We start from the raw sequence: 24,539 nt of genomic DNA on the forward strand, positions 1-24,539 counted from the left end.
CAAGTGCGAAAAGTGGTTTTTCAACACTATCACAAGTGCAAAAAGTGTTTTTGTCCACACTAATACAAGTGCAAAAGTGGTTTCCTGCACCAACACAAGTGCGAAAAGTGGTTTTTCAACACTAACACAAGTGCGAAAAGTGGTTTTTCAAAACTAACACAAGTGCGAAAGTAGTTTCCTGCACCAACACATGTGCGAAAAGTGGTTTTTCAACACTAACACAAGTGCAAAAAGTGGTTTCCTACACAAACACAAGTCAGGATGAGTTGACATGAGCGAAAATGCACAAGTGCACAAATGCACAAGTTGACAAGTGCGAAAATTGGTTTCCTACACCAACACAAGTGCGAAAATTGGTTTTTCAACACGAACACAAGTGTGAAAAGTGGTTTCCTCCACCAACACCAGTGCGAAAAGTGGGTTTTCAACACTATGACAAGTGTGAAAAGTAGTTTCCTGCACCAACACATGTGCGAAAAGTGGTTTTTCAACACTAACACAAGTGCGAAAATTGGTTTCCTACACCAACACAAGTGCGAAAATTGGTTTTTCAACACTAAAACAAGTGTGAAAAGTGGTTTCCTCCACCAACACAAGTGCGAAAAGTGGGTTTTCAACAGTAACACAAGTGCGAAAAGTAGTTTTCCTGCACCAACACATGTGCGAAAAGTGGTTTCCCACAGTGAAAAGTGGTTTTTCAACACCAACACAAGTGCGAAAAGTGGTTTCCTACACCGACACAAGTGCGAAAAGTGGTTTCCTGCACCAACACATGTGCGAAAAGTGGTTTTTCAACACTAACACAAGTGCGAAAAGTGGTTTCCTACACCAACACAAGTGCGAAAAGTGGTTTCCTACACCAACACAAGTGCGAAAATTGGTTTCCTACACCAACACAAGTGCGAAAATTGGTTTTTCAACACCAACACAGGTGCGAAAAATGGTTTTTCAACACTAACAAAAGTGCGAAAAGTGGTTTCCTACAACAACACAAGTGCGAAAAGTAGTTTCCTGCACCAACACATGTGCGAAAAGTGGTTTTTCAACACTAACACAAGTGCAAAAAGTGGTTCCCTACACAAACACAAGTGAGGATGAGTTGACACGTGCGAAAATGCACAAGTGCACAAGTGCACAAATGCACAAGTTGATAAGTGCACAAGTTGACAAGTGCGAAAATTGGTTTCCTACACCAACACAAGTGCGAAAATTGGTTTTTCAACACTAACACAAGTGTGAAAAGTGGTTTCCTCCACCAACACAAGTGCGAAAAGTGGGTTTTCAACACTAACACAAGTGCAAAAAGTAGTTTCCTGCACCAACACATGTGCGAAAAGTGGTTTCCCACAGCGAAAGGTGGTTTTTCAACACTAACACAAGTGCGAAAAGTGGTTTTTCCTACATCAACACTTGTGCGAAAAGTGGTTTCCTACACGAACACAAGTGTGAAAAGTGGTTTCGGACACCAACACAAGTGCGAAAAGTGGATTTTCAACACTAACACAAGTGCGAAAAGTGGTTTTTCCACACTAATACAAGTGCAAAAATTGGTTTCCTCCACAACCACAATTGCGAAAAGTGGTTTTTCAACAATAACACAAGTGCGAAAAGTAGTTTCCTGCACCAACACATGTGCGAAAAGTGGTTTCCCACAGGGAAAAGTGGTTTTTCAACACTAACACAAGTGCGAAAAGTAGTTTTTCCTACACCAACACTTGTGCGAAAAGTGGTTTCCTACACCAACACAAGTGCGAAAATTGAGTTTTCAACACTAACACAAGAACGAAAAGGTGTTTCCTACACCAACACAAGTGCGAAAAGTGGTTTTTCAACACTAACACAAGTGCAAAAAGTGGTTTTTCCACACTAATACAAGTGCAAAAGTGGTTTCCTGCACCAACACAAGTGCGAAAAGTGGTTTTTCAACACTAACACAAGTGCGAAAAGTGGTTTTTCCACACTAATACAAGTGCAAAAGTGGTTTCCTGCACCAACACAAGTGCGAAAAGTGGTTTTTCAACACTATCACAAGTGCAAAAAGTGGTTTTTCCACACTAATACAAGTGCAAAAGTGGTTTCCTGCACCAACACAAGTGCGAAAAGTGGTTTTTCAACACTAACACAAGTGCGAAAAGTGGTTTTTCAACACTAACACAAGTGCGAAAAGTGGTTTTTCCACACTAATACAAGTGCAAAAGTGGTTTCCTGCACCAACACAAGTGCGAAAAGTGGTTTTTCAACACTAACACAAGTGCGAAAAGTGGTTTTTCCACACTAATACAAGTGCAAAAAGTGTTTTTTCCACAATAATACAAGTGCAAAAGTGGTTTTTCAACACTAACACAAGTGCGAAAAGTGGTTTTTCAACACTAACACAAGTGCAAAAAGTGGTTTTCCACACTAATACAAGTGCAAAAGTGGTTTCCTGCACCAACACAAGTGCGAAAAGTGGTTTTTCAACACTAACACAAGTGCAAAAAGTGTTTTTTCAACACTATCACAAGTGCAAAAAGTGTTTTGTCCACACTAATACAAGTGCAAAAGTGGTTTCCTGCACCAACACAAGCGCGAAAAGTGGTTTTCCAACACTATCACAAGTGCAAAAAGTGGTTTTTCAACACTAACACAAGTGCAAAAAGTGGTTTTTCCACACTAATACAAGGGCGAAAAGTGGTTTTTCAACACTAAAACAAGTATGAAAAGTGGTTTTTCAACACTAACACAAGTGCGAAAAATGGTTTTTCCACACTAATACAAGTGCAAAAGTGGTTTCCTGCACCAATACAAGTGCGAAAAGTGGTTTTTCAACACTAACACAAGTGCGAAAAGTGGTTTTTCAACACTAACACAAGTGCAAAAAGTGTTTTTTCAACACTATCACAAGTGCAAAAAGTGTTTTGTCCACACTAATACAAGTGCAAAAGTGGTTTCCTGCACCAACACAAGCGCGAAAAGTGGTTTTTCAACACTATCACAAGTGCAAAAAGTGGTTTTTCAACACTAACACAAGTGCAAAAAGTGGTTTTTCCACACTAATACAAGTGCGAAAAGTGGTTTTTCAACACTAAAACAAGTGTGAAAAGTCGTTTTTCAACACTAACACAAGTGCGAAAAATGGTTTTTCCACACTAATACAAGTGCAAAAGTGGTTTCCTGCACCAACACAAGTGCGAAAAGTGGTTTTTCAACACTAACACAACTGCGAAAAGTGGTTTTTCAACACTAACACAAGTGCAAAAAGTGTTTTTTCAACACTATCACAAGTGCAAAAAGTGTTTTTTCCACACTAATACAAGTGCAAAAGTGGTTTCCTGCACCAACACAAGTGCGAAAAGTGGTTTTTCAACTCTAACACAAGTGCGAAAAGTGGTTTTTCAACACTAACACAAGTGCGAAAAGTGGTTTTTCCACACTAATACAAGTGCAAAAGTGGTTTCCTGCACCAACACAAGTGCGAAAAGTGGTTTTTCAACACTAACACAAGTGCGAAAAGTGGTTTTTCAACACTATCACAAGTGCAAAAAGTGTTTTTGTCCACACTAATACAAGTGCAAAAGTGGTTTCCTGCACCAACACAAGTGCGAAAAGTGGTTTTTCAACACTAACACAAGTGCGAAAAGTGGTTTTTCAAAACTAACACAAGTGCGAAAGTAGTTTCCTGCACCAACACATGTGCGAAAAGTGGTTTTTCAACACTAACTCAAGTGCAAAAAGTGGTTTCCTACACAAACACAAGTCAGGATGAGTTGACATGAGCGAAAATGCACAAGTGCACAAATGCACAAGTTGACAAGTGCGAAAATTGGTTTCCTACACCAACACAAGTGCGAAAATTGGTTTTTCAACACGAACACAAGTGTGAAAAGTGGTTTCCTCCACCAACACCAGTGCGAAAAGTGGGTTTTCAACACTATGACAAGTGTGAAAAGTAGTTTCCTGCACCAACACATGTGCGAAAAGTGGTTTTTCAACACTAACACAAGTGCGAAAATTGGTTTCCTACACCAACACAAGTGCGAAAATTGGTTTTTCAACACTAAAACAAGTGTGAAAAGTGGTTTCCTCCACCAACACAAGTGCGAAAAGTGGGTTTTCAACAGTAACACAAGTGCGAAAAGTAGTTTTCCTGCACCAACACATGTGCGAAAAGTGGTTTCCCACAGTGAAAAGTGGTTTTTCAACACCAACACAAGTGCGAAAAGTGGTTTCCTACACCGACACAAGTGCGAAAAGTGGTTTCCTGCACCAACACATGTGCGAAAAGTGGGTTTTCAACACTAACACAAGTGCGAAAAGTGGTTTCCTACACCAACACAAGTGCGAAAAGTGGTTTCCTACACCAACACAAGTGCGAAAATTGGTTTCCTACACCAACACAAGTGCGAAAATTGGTTTTTCAACACCAACACAGGTGCGAAAAATGGTTTTTCAACACTAACACAAGTGCGAAAAGTGGTTTCCTACAACAACACAAGTGCGAAAAGTAGTTTCCTGCACCAACACATGTGCGAAAAGTGGTTTTTCAACACTAACACAAGTGCAAAAAGTGGTTCCCTACACAAACACAAGTGAGGATGAGTTGACACGTGCGAAAATGCACAAGTGCACAAGTGCACAAGTGCACAAATGCACAAGTTGATAAGTGCACAAGTTGACAAGTGCGAAAATTGGTTTCCTACACCAACACAAGTGCGAAAATTGGTTTTTCAACACTAACACAAGTGTGAAAAGTGGTTTCCTACACGAACACAAGTGTGAAAAGTGGTTTCCGACACCAACACAAGTGCGAAAAGTGGATTTTCAACACTAACACAAGTGCGAAAAGTGGTTTTTCCACACTAATACAAGTGCAAAAATTGGTTTCCTCCACAACCACAATTGCGAAAAGTGGTTTTTCAACAATAACACAAGTGCGAAAAGTAGTTTCCTGCACCAACACATGTGCGAAAAGTGGTTTCCCACAGGGAAAAGTGGTTTTTCAACACTAACACAAGTGCGAAAAGTAGTTTTTCCTACACCAACACTTGTGCGAAAAGTGGTTTCCTACACCAACACAAGTGTGAAAAGTTGTTTCCGACACCAACACAAGTGCGAAAAGTGGATTTTCAACACTAACACAAGTGCGAAAAGTGGTTTTTCCACACTAATACAAGTGCAAAAATTGGTTTCCTCCACAACCACAATTGCGAAAAGTGGTTTTTCAACAATAACACAAGTGCGAAAAGTAGTTTCCTGCACCAACACATGTGCGAAAAGTGGTTTCCCACAGGGAAAAGTGGTTTTTCAACACTAACACAAGTGCGAAAAGTAGTTTTTCCTACACCAACACTTGTGCGAAAAGTGGTTTCCTGCACCAACACAAGTGCGAAAAGTGGTTTTTCAACACTAACACAAGTGCGAAAAGTGGTTTTTCAACACTAACACAAGTGCGAAAAGTGGTTTTTCCACAATAATACAAGTGCAAAAGTGGTTTCCTGCACCAACACAAGTGGGAAAAGTGGTTTTTCAACACTAACACAAGTGCGAAAAGTGGTTTTTCCACACTAATACAAGTGCAAAAGTGGTTTCCTGCACCAACACAAGTGCGAAAAGTGGTTTTTCCACACTAATACAAGTGCAAAAAGTGTTTTTTCCACACTAATACAAGTGCAAAAGTGATTTTTCAACACGAACACAAGTGCGAAAAGTGTTTTTTCAACACTAACACAAGTGCAAAAAGTGTTTTTTCCACACTAATACAAGTGCAAAAGTGGTTTCCTGCACCAACACAAGTGCGAAAAGTGGTTTTTCAACACTAACACAAGTGCGAAAAGTGGTTTTTCAACACTATCACAAGTGCAAAAAGTGTTTTTGTCCACACTAATACAAGTGCAAAAGTGGTTTCCTGCACCAACACAAGTGCGAAAAGTGGTTTTTCAACACTAACACAAGTGCGAAAAGTGGTTTTTCAAAACTAACACAAGTGCGAAAGTAGTTTCCTGCACCAACACATGTGCGAAAAGTGGTTTTTCAACACTAACACAAGTGCAAAAAGTGGTTTCCTACACAAACACAAGTCAGGATGAGTTGACATGAGCGAAAATGCACAAGTGCACAAATGCACAAGTTGACAAGTGCGAAAATTGGTTTCCTACACCAACACAAGTGCGAAAATTGGTTTTTCAACACGAACACAAGTGTGAAAAGTGGTTTCCTCCACCAACACCAGTGCGAAAAGTGGGTTTTCAACACTATGACAAGTGTGAAAAGTAGTTTCCTGCACCAACACATGTGCGAAAAGTGGTTTTTCAACACTAACACAAGTGCGAAAATTGGTTTCCTACACCAACACAAGTGCGAAAATTGGTTTTTCAACACTAAAACAAGTGTGAAAAGTGGTTTCCTCCACCAACACAAGTGCGAAAAGTGGGTTTTCAACAGTAACACAAGTGCGAAAAGTAGTTTTCCTGCACCAACACATGTGCGAAAAGTGGTTTCCCACAGTGAAAAGTGGTTTTTCAACACCAACACAAGTGCGAAAAGTGGTTTCCTACACCGACACAAGTGCGAAAAGTGGTTTCCTGCACCAACACATGTGCGAAAAGTGGTTTTTCAACACTAACACAAGTGCGAAAAGTGGTTTCCTACACCAACACAAGTGCGAAAAGTGGTTTCCTACACCAACACAAGTGCGAAAATTGGTTTCCTACACCAACACAAGTGCGAAAATTGGTTTTTCAACACCAACACAGGTGCGAAAAATGGTTTTTCAACACTAACAAAAGTGCGAAAAGTGGTTTCCTACAACAACACAAGTGCGAAAAGTAGTTTCCTGCACCAACACATGTGCGAAAAGTGGTTTTTCAACACTAACACAAGTGCAAAAAGTGGTTCCCTACACAAACACAAGTGAGGATGAGTTGACACGTGCGAAAATGCACAAGTGCACAAGTGCACAAGTGCACAAATGCACAAGTTGATAAGTGCACAAGTTGACAAGTGCGAAAATTGGTTTCCTACACCAACACAAGTGCGAAAATTGGTTTTTCAACACTAACACAAGTGTGAAAAGTGGTTTCCTCCACCAACACAAGTGCGAAAAGTGGGTTTTCAACACTAACACAAGTGCAAAAAGTAGTTTCCTGCACCAACACATGTGCGAAAAGTGGTTTCCCACAGCGAAAGGTGGTTTTTCAACACTAACACAAGTGCGAAAAGTGGTTTTTCCTACATCAACACTTGTGCGAAAAGTGGTTTCCTACACGAACACAAGTGTGAAAAGTGGTTTCGGACACCAACACAAGTGCGAAAAGTGGATTTTCAACACTAACACAAGTGCGAAAAGTGGTTTTTCCACACTAATACAAGTGCAAAAATTGGTTTCCTCCACAACCACAATTGCGAAAAGTGGTTTTTCAACAATAACACAAGTGCGAAAAGTAGTTTCCTGCACCAACACATGTGCGAAAAGTGGTTTCCCACAGGGAAAAGTGGTTTTTCAACACTAACACAAGTGCGAAAAGTAGTTTTTCCTACACCAACACTTGTGCGAAAAGTGGTTTCCTACACCAACACAAGTGCGAAAATTGAGTTTTCAACACTAACACAAGAACGAAAAGGTGTTTCCTACACCAACACAAGTGCGAAAAGTGGTTTTTCAACACTAACACAAGTGCAAAAAGTGGTTTTTCCACACTAATACAAGTGCAAAAGTGGTTTCCTGCACCAACACAAGTGCGAAAAGTGGTTTTTCAACACTAACACAAGTGCGAAAAGTGGTTTTTCCACACTAATACAAGTGCAAAAGTGGTTTCCTGCACCAACACAAGTGCGAAAAGTGGTTTTTCAACACTATCACAAGTGCAAAAAGTGGTTTTTCCACACTAATACAAGTGCAAAAGTGGTTTCCTGCACCAACACAAGTGCGAAAAGTGGTTTTTCAACACTAACACAAGTGCGAAAAGTGGTTTTTCAACACTAACACAAGTGCGAAAAGTGGTTTTTCCACACTAATACAAGTGCAAAAGTGGTTTCCTGCACCAACACAAGTGCGAAAAGTGGTTTTTCAACACTAACACAAGTGCGAAAAGTGGTTTTTCCACACTAATACAAGTGCAAAAAGTGTTTTTTCCACAATAATACAAGTGCAAAAGTGGTTTTTCAACACTAACACAAGTGCGAAAAGTGGTTTTTCAACACTAACACAAGTGCAAAAAGTGGTTTTCCACACTAATACAAGTGCAAAAGTGGTTTCCTGCACCAACACAAGTGCGAAAAGTGGTTTTTCAACACTAACACAAGTGCAAAAAGTGTTTTTTCAACACTATCACAAGTGCAAAAAGTGTTTTGTCCACACTAATACAAGTGCAAAAGTGGTTTCCTGCACCAACACAAGCGCGAAAAGTGGTTTTCCAACACTATCACAAGTGCAAAAAGTGGTTTTTCAACACTAACACAAGTGCAAAAAGTGGTTTTTCCACACTAATACAAGTGCGAAAAGTGGTTTTTCAACACTAAAACAAGTATGAAAAGTGGTTTTTCAACACTAACACAAGTGCGAAAAATGGTTTTTCCACACTAATACAAGTGCAAAAGTGGTTTCCTGCACCAATACAAGTGCGAAAAGTGGTTTTTCAACACTAACACAAGTGCGAAAAGTGGTTTTTCAACACTAACACAAGTGCAAAAAGTGTTTTTTCAACACTATCACAAGTGCAAAAAGTGTTTTGTCCACACTAATACAAGTGCAAAAGTGGTTTCCTGCACCAACACAAGCGCGAAAAGTGGTTTTTCAACACTATCACAAGTGCAAAAAGTGGTTTTTCAACACTAACACAAGTGCAAAAAGTGGTTTTTCCACACTAATACAAGTGCGAAAAGTGGTTTTTCAACACTAAAACAAGTGTGAAAAGTCGTTTTTCAACACTAACACAAGTGCGAAAAATGGTTTTTCCACACTAATACAAGTGCAAAAGTGGTTTCCTGCACCAACACAAGTGCGAAAAGTGGTTTTTCAACACTAACACAACTGCGAAAAGTGGTTTTTCAACACTAACACAAGTGCAAAAAGTGTTTTTTCAACACTATCACAAGTGCAAAAAGTGTTTTTTCCACACTAATACAAGTGCAAAAGTGGTTTCCTGCACCAACACAAGTGCGAAAAGTGGTTTTTCAACTCTAACACAAGTGCGAAAAGTGGTTTTTCAACACTAACACAAGTGCGAAAAGTGGTTTTTCCACACTAATACAAGTGCAAAAGTGGTTTCCTGCACCAACACAAGTGCGAAAAGTGGTTTTTCAACACTAACACAAGTGCGAAAAGTGGTTTTTCAACACTATCACAAGTGCAAAAAGTGTTTTTGTCCACACTAATACAAGTGCAAAAGTGGTTTCCTGCACCAACACAAGTGCGAAAAGTGGTTTTTCAACACTAACACAAGTGCGAAAAGTGGTTTTTCAAAACTAACACAAGTGCGAAAGTAGTTTCCTGCACCAACACATGTGCGAAAAGTGGTTTTTCAACACTAACTCAAGTGCAAAAAGTGGTTTCCTACACAAACACAAGTCAGGATGAGTTGACATGAGCGAAAATGCACAAGTGCACAAATGCACAAGTTGACAAGTGCGAAAATTGGTTTCCTACACCAACACAAGTGCGAAAATTGGTTTTTCAACACGAACACAAGTGTGAAAAGTGGTTTCCTCCACCAACACCAGTGCGAAAAGTGGGTTTTCAACACTATGACAAGTGTGAAAAGTAGTTTCCTGCACCAACACATGTGCGAAAAGTGGTTTTTCAACACTAACACAAGTGCGAAAATTGGTTTCCTACACCAACACAAGTGCGAAAATTGGTTTTTCAACACTAAAACAAGTGTGAAAAGTGGTTTCCTCCACCAACACAAGTGCGAAAAGTGGGTTTTCAACAGTAACACAAGTGCGAAAAGTAGTTTTCCTGCACCAACACATGTGCGAAAAGTGGTTTCCCACAGTGAAAAGTGGTTTTTCAACACCAACACAAGTGCGAAAAGTGGTTTCCTACACCGACACAAGTGCGAAAAGTGGTTTCCTGCACCAACACATGTGCGAAAAGTGGTTTTTCAACACTAACACAAGTGCGAAAAGTGGTTTCCTACACCAACACAAGTGCGAAAAGTGGTTTCCTACACCAACACAAGTGCGAAAATTGGTTTCCTACACCAACACAAGTGCGAAAATTGGTTTTTCAACACCAACACAGGTGCGAAAAATGGTTTTTCAACACTAACACAAGTGCGAAAAGTGGTTTCCTACAACAACACAAGTGCGAAAAGTAGTTTCCTGCACCAACACATGTGCGAAAAGTGGTTTTTCAACACTAACACAAGTGCAAAAAGTGGTTCCCTACACAAACACAAGTGAGGATGAGTTGACACGTGCGAAAATGCACAAGTGCACAAGTGCACAAGTGCACAAATGCACAAGTTGATAAGTGCACAAGTTGACAAGTGCGAAAATTGGTTTCCTACACCAACACAAGTGCGAAAATTGGTTTTTCAACACTAACACAAGTGTGAAAAGTGGTTTCCTACACGAACACAAGTGTGAAAAGTGGTTTCCGACACCAACACAAGTGCGAAAAGTGGATTTTCAACACTAACACAAGTGCGAAAAGTGGTTTTTCCACACTAATACAAGTGCAAAAATTGGTTTCCTCCACAACCACAATTGCGAAAAGTGGTTTTTCAACAATAACACAAGTGCGAAAAGTAGTTTCCTGCACCAACACATGTGCGAAAAGTGGTTTCCCACAGGGAAAAGTGGTTTTTCAACACTAACACAAGTGCGAAAAGTAGTTTTTCCTACACCAACACTTGTGCGAAAAGTGGTTTCCTACACCAACACAAGTGCGAAAATTGAGTTTTCAACACTAACACAAGAACGAAAAGGTGTTTCCTACACCAACACAAGTGCGAAAAGTGGTTTTTCAACACTAACACAAGTGCAAAAAGTGGTTTTTCCACACTAATACAAGTGCAAAAGTGGTTTCCTGCACCAACACAAGTGCGAAAAGTGGTTTTTCAACACTAACACAAGTGCGAAAAGTGGTTTTTCCACACTAATACAAGTGCAAAAGTGGTTTCCTGCACCAACACAAGTGCGAAAAGTGGTTTTTCAACACTATCACAAGTGCAAAAAGTGGTTTTTCCACACTAATACAAGTGCAAAAGTGGTTTCCTGCACCAACACAAGTGCGAAAAGTGGTTTTTCAACACTAACACAAGTGCGAAAAGTGGTTTTTCAACACTAACACAAGTGCGAAAAGTGGTTTTTCCACACTAATACAAGTGCAAAAGTGGTTTCCTGCACCAACACAAGTGCGAAAAGTGGTTTTTCAACACTAACACAAGTACGAAAAGTGGTTTTTCCACACTAATACAAGTGCAAAAAGTGTTTTTTCCACAATAATACAAGTGCAAAAGTGGTTTTTCAACACTAACACAAGTGCGAAAAGTGGTTTTTCAACACTAACACAAGTGCAAAAAGTGGTTTTCCACACTAATACAAGTGCAAAAGTGGTTTCCTGCACCAACACAAGTGCGAAAAGTGGTTTTTCAACACTAACACATGTGCAAAAAGTGTTTTTTCAACACTATCACAAGTGCAAAAAGTGTTTTGTCCACACTAATACAAGTGCAAAAGTGGTTTCCTGCACCAACACAAGCGCGAAAAGTGGTTTTCCAACACTATCACAAGTGCAAAAAGTGGTTTTTCAACACTAACACAAGTGCAAAAAGTGGTTTTTCCACACTAATACAAGTGCGAAAAGTGGTTTTTCAACACTAAAACAAGTGTGAAAAGTGGTTTTTCAACACTAACACAAGTGCGAAAAATGGTTTTTCCACACTAATACAAGTGCAAAAGTGGTTTCCTGCACCAATACAAGTGCGAAAAGTGGTTTTTCAACACTAACACAAGTGCGAAAAGTGGTTTTTCAACACTAACACAAGTGCAAAAAGTGTTTTTTCAACACTATCACAAGTGCAAAAAGTGTTTTGTCCACACTAATACAAGTGCAAAAGTGGTTTCCTGCACCAACACAAGCGCGAAAAGTGGTTTTTCAACACTATCACAAGTGCAAAAAGTGGTTTTTCAACACTAACACAAGTGCAAAAAGTTGTTTTTCCACACTAATACAAGTGCGAAAAGTGGTTTTTCAACACTAAAACAAGTGTTAAAAGTGGTTTTTCAACACTAACACAAGTGCGAAAAATGGTATTTCCACACTAATACAAGTGCAAAAGTGGTTTCCTGCACCAACACAAGTGCGAAAAGTGGTTTTTCAACACTAACACAACTGCGAAAAGTGGTTTTTCAACACTAACACAAGTGCAAAAAGTGTTTTTTCAACACTATCACAAGTGCAAAAAGTGTTTTTTCCACACTAATACAAGTGCAAAAGTGGTTTCCTGCACCAACACAAGTGCGAAAAGTGGTTTTTCAACTCTAACACAAGTGCGAAAAGTGGTTTTTCAACACTAACACAAGTGCGAAAAGTGGTTTTTCCACACTAATACAAGTGCAAAAGTGGTTTCCTGCACCAACACAAGTGCGAAAGGTCGTTTTTCAACACTAACACAAGTGCAAAAAGTGTTTTTTCCACACTAATACAAGTGCAAAAGTGGTTTCCTGCACCAACACAAGTGCGAAAAGTGGTTGTTCAACACGAACACAAGTGCGAAAAGTGGTTTTTCAACACGAACACAAGTGCAAAAAGCGTTTTTTCCACACTAATACAAGTGCAAAAGTGGTTTCCTGCACCAACACAAGTGCGAAAAGTGGTTGTTCAACACGAACACAAGTGCGAAAAGTGGTTTTTCAACACTAACACAAGTGCGAAAAGTGGTTTTTCCACACTATCACAGGTACAAAAAGTGGTTTTTCCACACTAATACAAGTGCAAAACTGGTTTCCTGCACCAACACAAGTGCAAAAAGTGTTTTTCCACACGAATACAAGTGCAAAAGTGGTTTCCTGCACCAACACAAGTGCGAAAAGTGGTTTTTCAACACTAACACAAGTGCGAAAAGTGGTTTTTCAACACTAACACAAGTGCGAAAGGTGGTTTTTCAACACTAATACAAGTACAAAAGTGGTTTTCTGCACCAACACAAGTGCGAAAAGTGGTTTTTCAACACTAACACAAGTGCAAAAAGTGGTTTTTCCACACTAATACAAGTGCAAAAAGTGTTTTTTCCACACTAATACAAGTGCAAAAGTGGTTTTTCAACACTAACACAAGTGCGAAAAGTGGTTTTTCAACACTAACACAAGTGCAAAAAGTGGTTTTTCCACACTAATACAAGTGCAAAAGTGGTTTCCTGCACCAACACAAGTGCGAAAAGTGGTTTTTCAACACTAACACAAGTGCGACAAGTGGTTTTTCAACACTAACACAAGGGCAAAAAGTGTTTTTTCAACACTATCACAAGTGCAAAAAGTGTTTTTTCCACACTAATACAAGTGCAAAAGTGGTTTCCTGCACCAACACAAGTGCGAAAAGTGGTTTTTCAACACTAACACAAGTGCGAAAAGTGGTTTTTCAACACTAACACAAGTGCAAAAAGTGGTTTTTCAACTCTAACACAAGTGCGAAAAGTGGTTTTTCAACACTAACACAAGTGCGAAAAGTGGTTTTTCCACACTAATACAAGTGCAAAAGTGGTTTCCTGCACCAACACATGTGCAAAAGGTCGTTTTTCAACACTAACACAAGTGCGAAAAGTGGTTTTTCCACACCAATACAAGTGCAAAAAGTGTTTTTTCCACACTAATACAAGTGTAAAAGTGGTTTTTCAACACTAACACAAGTGCGAAAAGTGGTTTTTCAACACTAATACAAGTGCAAAAGTGGTTTCCTGCACCAACACAAGTGCGAAAAGTGGTTTTTCAACACTAACACAAGTGCGAAAAGTGGTTTTTCAACACTATCACAAGTCCAAAAAGTGTTTTTCCACACTAATACAAGTGCAAAAGTGGTTTCCTGCACCAACACAAGTGCAAAAGTGGTTTCCTGCACCAACACAAGTGCGAAAAGTGGTTTTTCAACACTAACACAAGTGCGAAAAGTGGTTTTTCAACAATATCACAAGTGCAAAAAGTGTTTTTTCCACACTAATACAAGTGCAAAAGTGGTTTCCTGCACCAACACAAGTGCGAAAAGTGGTTTTTCAACACTAACACAAGTGCGAAAAGTGGTTTTTCAACACTAACACAAGTGCGAAAGGTGGTTTTTCCACACTAATACAAGTACAAAAGTGGTTTCCTGCACCAACACAAGTGCGAAAAGTGGTTTTTCAACACTAACACAAGTGCAAAAAGTGGTTTTTCCACACTAATACAAGTGCAAAAAGTGTTTTTTCCACACTAATACAAGTGCAAAAGTGGTTTTTCAACACTAACACAAGTGCAAAAAGTGGTTTTTCAACACTAACACAAGTGCAAAAAGTGGTTTTTCCACACTAATACAAGTGCAAAAGTGGTTTCCTGCACCAACACAAGTGCGAAAAGTGGTTTTTCAACACTAACACAAGTGCAAAAGTGTTTTTACAACACTATCACAAGTGCAAAAAGTGTTTTGTCCACACTAATACAAGTGCAAAAGTGGTATCCTGCACCAACACAAGTGCGAAAAGTGGTTTTTCAACACTAACACAAGTGCGAAAGTGGTTTTTCAACACTAACACAAGTGCGAAAGGTGGTTTTCCACACTAATACAAGTACAAAAGTGGTTTCCTGCAGCAACACAAGTGCGAAAAGTGGTTTTTCAACACTAACACAAGTGCAAAAAGTGGTTTTTCCACACTAATACAAGTGCAAAAAGTGTTTTGTCCACACTAATACAAGTCCAAAAGTGGTTTTTCAACACTAACACAAGTGCGAAAAGTGGTTTTTCAACACTAACACAAGTGCAAAAAGTGGTTTTTCCACACTAATGCAAGTGCAAAAAGTGTTTTTTCCACACTAATACAAGTGCAAAAGTGGTTTTTCAACACTAACACAAGTGCAAAAAGTGGTTTTTCAACACTAACACAAGTGCAAAAAGTGGTTTTTCCACACTAATACAAGTGCAAAAGTGGTTTCCTGCACCAACACAAGTGCGAAAAGTGGTTTTTCAACACTAACACAAGTGCAAAAAGTGTTTTTTCAACACTATCACAAGTGCAAAAAGTGTTTTGTCCACACTAATACAAGTGCAAAAGTGGTTTTCTGCACCAACACAAGCGCGAAAAGTGGTTTTCCAACACTATCACAAGTGCAAAAAGTGGTTTTTCAACACTAACACAAGTGCAAAAAGTGGTTTTTCCACACTAATACAAGTGCGAAAAGTGGTTTTTCAACACTAAAACAAGTGTGAAAAGTGGTTTTTCAACACTAACACAAGTGCGAAAAATGGTTTTTCCACACTAATACAAGTGCAAAAGTGGTTTCCTGCACCAATACAAGTGCGAAAAGTGGTTTTTCAACACTAACACAAGTGCGAAAAGTGGTTTTTCAACACTAACACAAGTGCAAAAAGTGTTTTTTCAACACTATCACAAGTGCAAAAAGTGTTTTGTCCACACTAATACAAGTGCAAAAGTGGTTTCCTGCACCAACACAAGCGCGAAAAGTGGTTTTTCAACACTATCACAAGTGCAAAAAGTGGTTTTTCAACACTAACACAAGTGCAAAATGTGGTTTTCCACACTAATACAAGTGCGAAAAGTGGTTTTTCAACACTAAAACAAGTGTGAAAAGTGGTTTTTCAACACTAACACAAGTGCGAAAAATGGTTTTTCCACACTAATACAAGTGCAAAAGTGGTTTCCTGCACCAACACAAGTGCGAAAAGTGGTTTTTCAACACTAACACAACTGCGAAAAGTGGTTTTTCAACACTAACACAAGTGCAAAAAGTGTTTTTTCAACACTATCACAAGTGCAAAAAGTGGTTTTTCCACACTAATACAAGTGCAAAAAGTGTTTTTTCCACACTAATACAAGTGCAAAAGTGGTTTTTCAACACTAACACAAGTGCAAAAAGTGGTTTTTCAACACTAACACAAGTGCAAAAAGTGGTTTTTCCACACTAATACAAGTGCAAAAGTGGTTTCCTGCACCAACACAAGTGCGAAAAGTGGTTTTTCAACACTAACACAAGTGCAAAAAGTGTTTTTACAACACTATCACAAGTGCAAAAAGTGTTTTGTCCACACTAATACAAGTGCAAAAGTGGTATCCTGCACCAACACAAGTGCGAAAAGTGGTTTTTCAACACTAACACAAGTGCGAAAGTGGTTTTTCAACACTAACACAAGTGCGAAAGGTGGTTTTCCACACTAATACAAGTACAAAAGTGGTTTCCTGCACCAACACAAGTGCGAAAAGTGGTTTTTCAACACTAACACAAGTGCAAAAAGTGGTTTTTCCACACTAATACAAGTGCAAAAAGTGTTTTGTTCACACTAATACAAGTCCAAAAGTGGTTTTTCAACACTAACACAAGTGCGAAAAGTGGTTTTTCAACACTAACACAAGTGCAAAAAGTGGTTTTTCCACACTAATGCAAGTGCAAAAAGTGTTTTTTCCACACTAATACAAGTGCAAAAGTGGTTTTTCAACACTAACACAAGTGCAAAAAGTGGTTTTTCAACACTAACACAAGTGCAAAAAGTGGTTTTTCCACACTAATACAAGTGCAAAAGTGGTTTCCTGCACCAACACAAGTGCGAAAAGTGGTTTTTCAACACTAACACAAGTGCAAAAAGTGTTTTTTCAACACTATCACAAGTGCAAAAAGTGTTTTGTCCACACTAATACAAGTGCAAAAGTGGTTTTCTGCACCAACACAAGCGCGAAAAGTGGTTTTCCAACACTATCACAAGTGCAAAAAGTGGTTTTTCAACACTAACACAAGTGCAAAAAGTGGTTTTTCCACACTAATACAAGTGCGAAAAGTGGTTTTTCAACACTAAAACAAGTGTGAAAAGTGGTTTTTCAACACTAACACAAGTGCGAAAAATGGTTTCCTCCACCAACACAAGTGCGAAAAGTGGGTTTTCAACACTAACACAAGTGCAAAAAGTAGTTTCCTGCACCAACACATGTGCGAAAAGTGGTTTCCCACAGCGAAAGGTGGTTTTTCAACACTAACACAAGTGCAAAAAGTGGTTTTTCCTACACCAACACTTGTGCGAAAAGTGGTTTCCTACACCAACACAAGTGTGAAAAGTTGTTTCCGACACCAACACAAGTGCGAAAAGTGGATTTTCAACACTAACACAAGTGCGAAAAGTGGTTTTTCCACACTAATACAAGTGCAAAAATTGGTTTCCTCCACAACCACAATTGCGAAAAGTGGTTTTTCAACAATAACACAAGTGCGAAAAGTAGTTTCCTGCACCAACACATGTGCGAAAAGTGGTTTCCCACAGGGAAAAGTGGTTTTTCAACACTAACACAAGTGCGAAAAGTAGTTTTTCCTACACCAACACTTGTGCGAAAAGTGGTTTCCTGCACCAACACAAGTGCGAAAAGTGGTTTTTCAACACTAACACAAGTGCGAAAAGTGGTTTTTCAACACTAACACAAGTGCGAAAAGTGGTTTTTCCACAATAATACAAGTGCAAAAGTGGTTTCCTGCACCAACACAAGTGGGAAAAGTGGTTTTTCAACACTAACACAAGTGCGAAAAGTGGTTTTTCCACACTAATACAAGTGCAAAAGTGGTTTCCTGCACCAACACAAGTGCGAAAAGTGGTTTTTCCACACTAATACAAGTGCAAAAAGTGTTTTTTCCACACTAATACAAGTGCAAAAGTGATTTTTCAACACGAACACAAGTGCGAAAAGTGTTTTTTCAACACTAACACAAGTGCAAAAAGTGTTTTTTCCACACTAATACAAGTGCAAAAGTGGTTTCCTGCACCAACACAAGTGCGAAAAGTGGTTTTTCAACACTAACACAAGTGTGAAAAGTGGTTTTTCAACACTATCACAAGTGCAAAAAGTGTTTTTGTCCACACTAATACAAGTGCAAAAGTGGTTTCCTGCACCAACACAAGTGCGAAAAGTGGTTTTTCAACACTAACACAAGTGCGAAAAGTGGTTTTTCAAAACTAACACAAGTGCGAAAGTAGTTTCCTGCACCAACACATGTGCGAAAAGTGGTTTTTCAACACTAACACAAGTGCAAAAAGTGGTTTCCTACACAAACACAAGTCAGGATGAGTTGACATGAGCGAAAATGCACAAGTGCACAAATGCACAAGTTGACAAGTGCGAAAATTGGTTTCCTACACCAACACAAGTGCGAAAATTGGTTTTTCAACACGAACACAAGTGTGAAAAGTGGTTTCCTCCACCAACACCAGTGCGAAAAGTGGGTTTTCAACACTATGACAAGTGTGAAAAGTAGTTTCCTGCACCAACACATGTGCGAAAAGTGGTTTTTCAACACTAACACAAGTGCGAAAATTGGTTTCCTACACCAACACAAGTGCGAAAATTGGTTTTTCAACACTAAAACAAGTGTGAAAAGTGGTTTCCTCCACCAACACAAGTGCGAAAAGTGGGTTTTCAACAGTAACACAAGTGCGAAAAGTAGTTTTCCTGCACCAACACATGTGCGAAAAGTGGTTTCCCACAGTGAAAAGTGGTTTTTCAACACCAACACAAGTGCGAAAAGTGGTTTCCTACACCGACACAAGTGCGAAAAGTGGTTTCCTGCACCAACACATGTGCGAAAAGTGGTTTTTCAACACTAACACAAGTGCGAAAAGTGGTTTCCTACACCAACACAAGTGCGAAAAGTGGTTTCCTACACCAACACAAGTGCGAAAATTGGTTTCCTACACCAACACAAGTGCGAAAATTGGTTTTTCAACACCAACACAGGTGCGAAAAATGGTTTTTCAACACTAACAAAAGTGCGAAAAGTGGTTTCCTACAACAACACAAGTGCGAAAAGTAGTTTCCTGCACCAACACATGTGCGAAAAGTGGTTTTTCAACACTAACACAAGTGCAAAAAGTGGTTCCCTACACAAACACAAGTGAGGATGAGTTGACACGTGCGAAAATGCACAAGTGCACAAGTGCACAAGTGCACAAATGCACAAGTTGATAAGTGCACAAGTTGACAAGTGCGAAAATTGGTTTCCTACACCAACACAAGTGCGAAAATTGGTTTTTCAACACTAACACAAGTGTGAAAAGTGGTTTCCTCCACCAACACAAGTGCGAAAAGTGGGTTTTCAACACTAACACAAGTGCAAAAAGTAGTTTCCTGCACCAACACATGTGCGAAAAGTGGTTTCCCACAGCGAAAGGTGGTTTTTCAACACTAACACAAGTGCGAAAAGTGGTTTTTCCTACATCAACACTTGTGCGAAAAGTGGTTTCCTACACGAACACAAGTGTGAAAAGTGGTTTCGGACACCAACACAAGTGCGAAAAGTGGATTTTCAACACTAACACAAGTGCGAAAAGTGGTTTTTCCACACTAATACAAGTGCAAAAATTGGTTTCCTCCACAACCACAATTGCGAAAAGTGGTTTTTCAACAATAACACAAGTGCGAAAAGTAGTTTCCTGCACCAACACATGTGCGAAAAGTGGTTTCCCACAGGGAAAAGTGGTTTTTCAACACTAACACAAGTGCGAAAAGTAGTTTTTCCTACACCAACACTTGTGCGAAAAGTGGTTTCCTACACCAACACAAGTGCGAAAATTGAGTTTTCAACACTAACACAAGAACGAAAAGGTGTTTCCTACACCAACACAAGTGCGAAAAGTGGTTTTTCAACACTAACACAAGTGCAAAAAGTGGTTTTTCCACACTAATACAAGTGCAAAAGTGGTTTCCTGCACCAACACAAGTGCGAAAAGTGGTTTTTCAACACTAACACAAGTGCGAAAAGTGGTTTTTCCACACTAATACAAGTGCAAAAGTAGTTTCCTGCACCAACACAAGTGCGAAAAGTGGTTTTTCAACACTATCACAAGTGCAAAAAGTGGTTTTTCCACACTAATACAAGTGCAAAAGTGGTTTCCTGCACCAACACAAGTGCGAAAAGTGGTTTTTCAACACTAACACAAGTGCGAAAAGTGGTTTTTCAACACTAACACAAGTGCGAAAAGTGGTTTTTCCACACTAATACAAGTGCAAAAGTGGTTTCCTGCACCAACACAAGTGCGAAAAGTGGTTTTTCAACACTAACACAAGTGCGAAAAGTGGTTTTTCCACACTAATACAAGTGCAAAAAGTGTTTTTTCCACAATAATACAAGTGCAAAAGTGGTTTTTCAACACTAACACAAGTGCGAAAAGTGGTTTTTCAACACTAACACAAGTGCAAAAAGTGGTTTTCCACACTAATACAAGTGCAAAAGTGGTTTCCTGCACCAACACAAGTGCGAAAAGTGGTTTTTCAACACTAACACAAGTGCAAAAAGTGTTTTTTCAACACTATCACAAGTGCAAAAAGTGTTTTGTCCACACTAATACAAGTGCAAAAGTGGTTTCCTGCACCAACACAAGCGCGAAAAGTGGTTTTCCAACACTATCACAAGTGCAAAAAGTGGTTTTTCAACACTAACACAAGTGCAAAAAGTGGTTTTTCCACACTAATACAAGTGCGAAAAGTGGTTTTTCAACACTAAAACAAGTATGAAAAGTGGTTTTTCAACACTAACACAAGTGCGAAAAATGGTTTTTCCACACTAATACAAGTGCAAAAGTGGTTTCCTGCACCAATACAAGTGCGAAAAGTGGTTTTTCAACACTAACACAAGTGCGAAAAGTGGTTTTTCAACACTAACACAAGTGCAAAAAGTGTTTTTTCAACACTATCACAAGTGCAAAAAGTGTTTTGTCCACACTAATACAAGTGCAAAAGTGGTTTCCTGCACCAACACAAGCGCGAAAAGTGGTTTTTCAACACTATCACAAGTGCAAAAAGTGGTTTTTCAACACTAACACAAGTGCAAAAAGTGGTTTTTCCACACTAATACAAGTGCGAAAAGTGGTTTTTCAACACTAAAACAAGTGTGAAAAGTGGTTTTTCAACACTAACACAAGTGCGAAAAATGGTTTTTCCACACTAATACAAGTGCAAAAGTGGTTTCCTGCACCAACACAAGTGCGAAAAGTGGTTTTTCAACACTAACACAACTGCGAAAAGTGGTTTTTCAACACTAACACAAGTGCAAAAAGTGTTTTTTCAACACTATCACAAGTGCAAAAAGTGTTTTTTCCACACTAATACAAGTGCAAAAGTGGTTTCCTGCACCAACACAAGTGCGAAAAGTGGTTTTTCAACTCTAACACAAGTGCGAAAAGTGGTTTTTCAACACTAACACAAGTGCGAAAAGTGGTTTTTCCACACTAATACAAGTGCAAAAGTGGTTTCCTGCACCAACACAAGTGCGAAAAGTGGTTTTTCAACACTAACACAAGTGCGAAAAGTGGTTTTTCAACACTATCACAAGTGCAAAAAGTGTTTTTGTCCACACTAATACAAGTGCAAAAGTGGTTTCCTGCACCAACACAAGTGCGAAAAGTGGTTTTTCAACACTAACACAAGTGCGAAAAGTGGTTTTTCAAAACTGACACAAGTGCGAAAGTAGTTTCCTGCACCAACACATGTGCGAAAAGTGGTTTTTCAACACTAACACAAGTGCAAAAAGTGGTTTCCTACACAAACACAAGTCAGGATGAGTTGACATGAGCGAAAATGCACAAGTGCACAAATGCACAAGTTGACAAGTGCGAAAATTGGTTTCCTACACCAACACAAGTGCGAAAATTGGTTTTTCAACACGAACACAAGTGTGAAAAGTGGTTTCCTCCACCAACACCAGTGCGAAAAGTGGGTTTTCAACACTATGACAAGTGTGAAAAGTAGTTTCCTGCACCAACACATGTGCGAAAAGTGGTTTTTCAACACGAACACAAGTGCGAAAATTGGTTTCCTACACCAACACAAGTGCGAAAATTGGTTTTTCAACACTAAAACAAGTGTGAAAAGTGGTTTCCTCCACCAACACAAGTGCGAAAAGTGGGTTTTCAACAGTAACACAAGTGCGAAAAGTAGTTTTCCTGCACCAACACATGTGCGAAAAGTGGTTTCCCACAGTGAAAAGTGGTTTTTCAACACCAACACAAGTGCGAAAAGTGGTTTCCTACACCGACACAAGTGCGAAAAGTGGTTTCCTGCACCAACACATGTGCGAAAAGTGGTTTTTCAACACTAACACAAGTGCGAAAAGTGGTTTCCTACACCAACACAAGTGCGAAAAGTGGTTTCCTACACCAACACAAGTGCGAAAATTGGTTTCCTACACCCACACAAGTGCGAAAATTGGTTTTTCAACACCAACACAGGTGCGAAAAATGGTTTTTCAACACTAACACAAGTGCGAAAAGTGGTTTCCTACAACAACACAAGTGCAAAAAGTAGTTTCCTGCACCAACACATGTGCGAAAAGTGGTTTTTCAACACTAACACAAGTGCAAAAAGTGGTTCCCTACACAAACACAAGTGAGGATGAGTTGACACGTGCGAAAATGCACAAGTGCACAAGTGCACAAGTGCACAAATGCACAAGTTGATAAGTGCACAAGTTGACAAGTGCGAAAATTGGTTTCCTACACCAACACAAGTGCGAAAATTGGTTTTTCAACACTAACACAAGTGTGAAAAGTGGTTTCCTACACGAACACAAGTGTGAAAAGTGGTTTCCGACACCAACACAAGTGCGAAAAGTGGATTTTCAACACTAACACAAGTGCGAAAAGTGGTTTTTCCACACTAATACAAGTGCAAAAATTGGTTTCCTCCACAACCACAATTGCGAAAAGTGGTTTTTCAACAATAACACAAGTGCGAAAAGTGGTTTTTCAACAATAACACAAGTGCGAAAAGTAGTTTCCTGCACCAACACATGTGCGAAAAGTGGTTTCCCACAGGGAAAAGTGGTTTTTCAACACTAACACAAGTGCGAAAAGTAGTTTTTCCTACACCAACACTTGTGCGAAAAGTGGTTTCCTACACCAACACAAGTGCGAAAATTGAGTTTTCAACACTAACACAAGAACGAAAAGGTGTTTCCTACACCAACACAAGTGCGAAAAGTGGTTTTTCAACACTAACACAAGTGCAAAAAGTGGTTTTTCCACACTAATACAAGTGCAAAAGTGGTTTCCTGCACCAACACAAGTGCGAAAAGTGGTTTTTCAACACTAACACAAGTGCGAAAAGTGGTTTTTCCACACTAATACAAGTGCAAAAGTGGTTTCCTGCACCAACACAAGTGCGAAAAGTGGTTTTTCAACACTATCACAAGTGCAAAAAGTGGTTTTTCCACACTAATACAAGTGCAAAAGTGGTTTCCTGCACCAACACAAGTGCGAAAAGTGGTTTTTCAACACTAACACAAGTGCGAAAAGTGGTTTTTCAACACTAACACAAGTGCGAAAAGTGGTTTTTCCACACTAATACAAGTGCAAAAGTGGTTTCCTGCACCAACACAAGTGCGAAAAGTGGTTTTTCAACACTAACACAAGTACGAAAAGTGGTTTTTCCACACTAATACAAGTGCAAAAAGTGTTTTTTCCACAATAATACAAGTGCAAAAGTGGTTTTTCAACACTAACACAAGTGCGAAAAGTGGTTTTTCAACACTAACACAAGTGCAAAAAGTGGTTTTCCACACTAATACAAGTGCAAAAGTGGTTTCCTGCACCAACACAAGTGCGAAAAGTGGTTTTTCAACACTAACACATGTGCAAAAAGTGTTTTTTCAACACTATCACAAGTGCAAAAAGTGTTTTGTCCACACTAATACAAGTGCAAAAGTGGTTTCCTGCACCAACACAAGCGCGAAAAGTGGTTTTCCAACACTATCACAAGTGCAAAAAGTGGTTTTTCAACACTAACACAAGTGCAAAAAGTGGTTTTTCCACACTAATACAAGTGCGAAAAGTGGTTTTTCAACACTAAAACAAGTGTGAAAAGTGGTTTTTCAACACTAACACAAGTGCGAAAAATGGTTTTTCCACACTAATACAAGTGCAAAAGTGGTTTCCTGCACCAATACAAGTGCGAAAAGTGGTTTTTCAACACTAACACAAGTGCGAAAAGTGGTTTTTCAACACTAACACAAGTGCAAAAAGTGTTTTTTCAACACTATCACAAGTGCAAAAAGTGTTTTGTCCACACTAATACAAGTGCAAAAGTGGTTTCCTGCACCAACACAAGCGCGAAAAGTGGTTTTTCAACACTATCACAAGTGCAAAAAGTGGTTTTTCAACACTAACACAAGTGCAAAAAGTGGTTTTTCCACACTAATACAAGTGCGAAAAGTGGTTTTTCAACACTAAAACAAGTGTTAAAAGTGGTTTTTCAACACTAACACAAGTGCGAAAAATGGTATTTCCACACTAATACAAGTGCAAAAGTGGTTTCCTGCACCAACACAAGTGCGAAAAGTGGTTTTTCAACACTAACACAACTGCGAAAAGTGGTTTTTCAACACTA

Source organism: Myxine glutinosa, chromosome 4 (genome assembly GCF_964187855.1).
Source record: "Myxine glutinosa chromosome 4, kmMyxGlut1.1, whole genome shotgun sequence".
Classification (NCBI taxonomy): Eukaryota; Metazoa; Chordata; class Myxini; order Myxiniformes; family Myxinidae; genus Myxine; species Myxine glutinosa.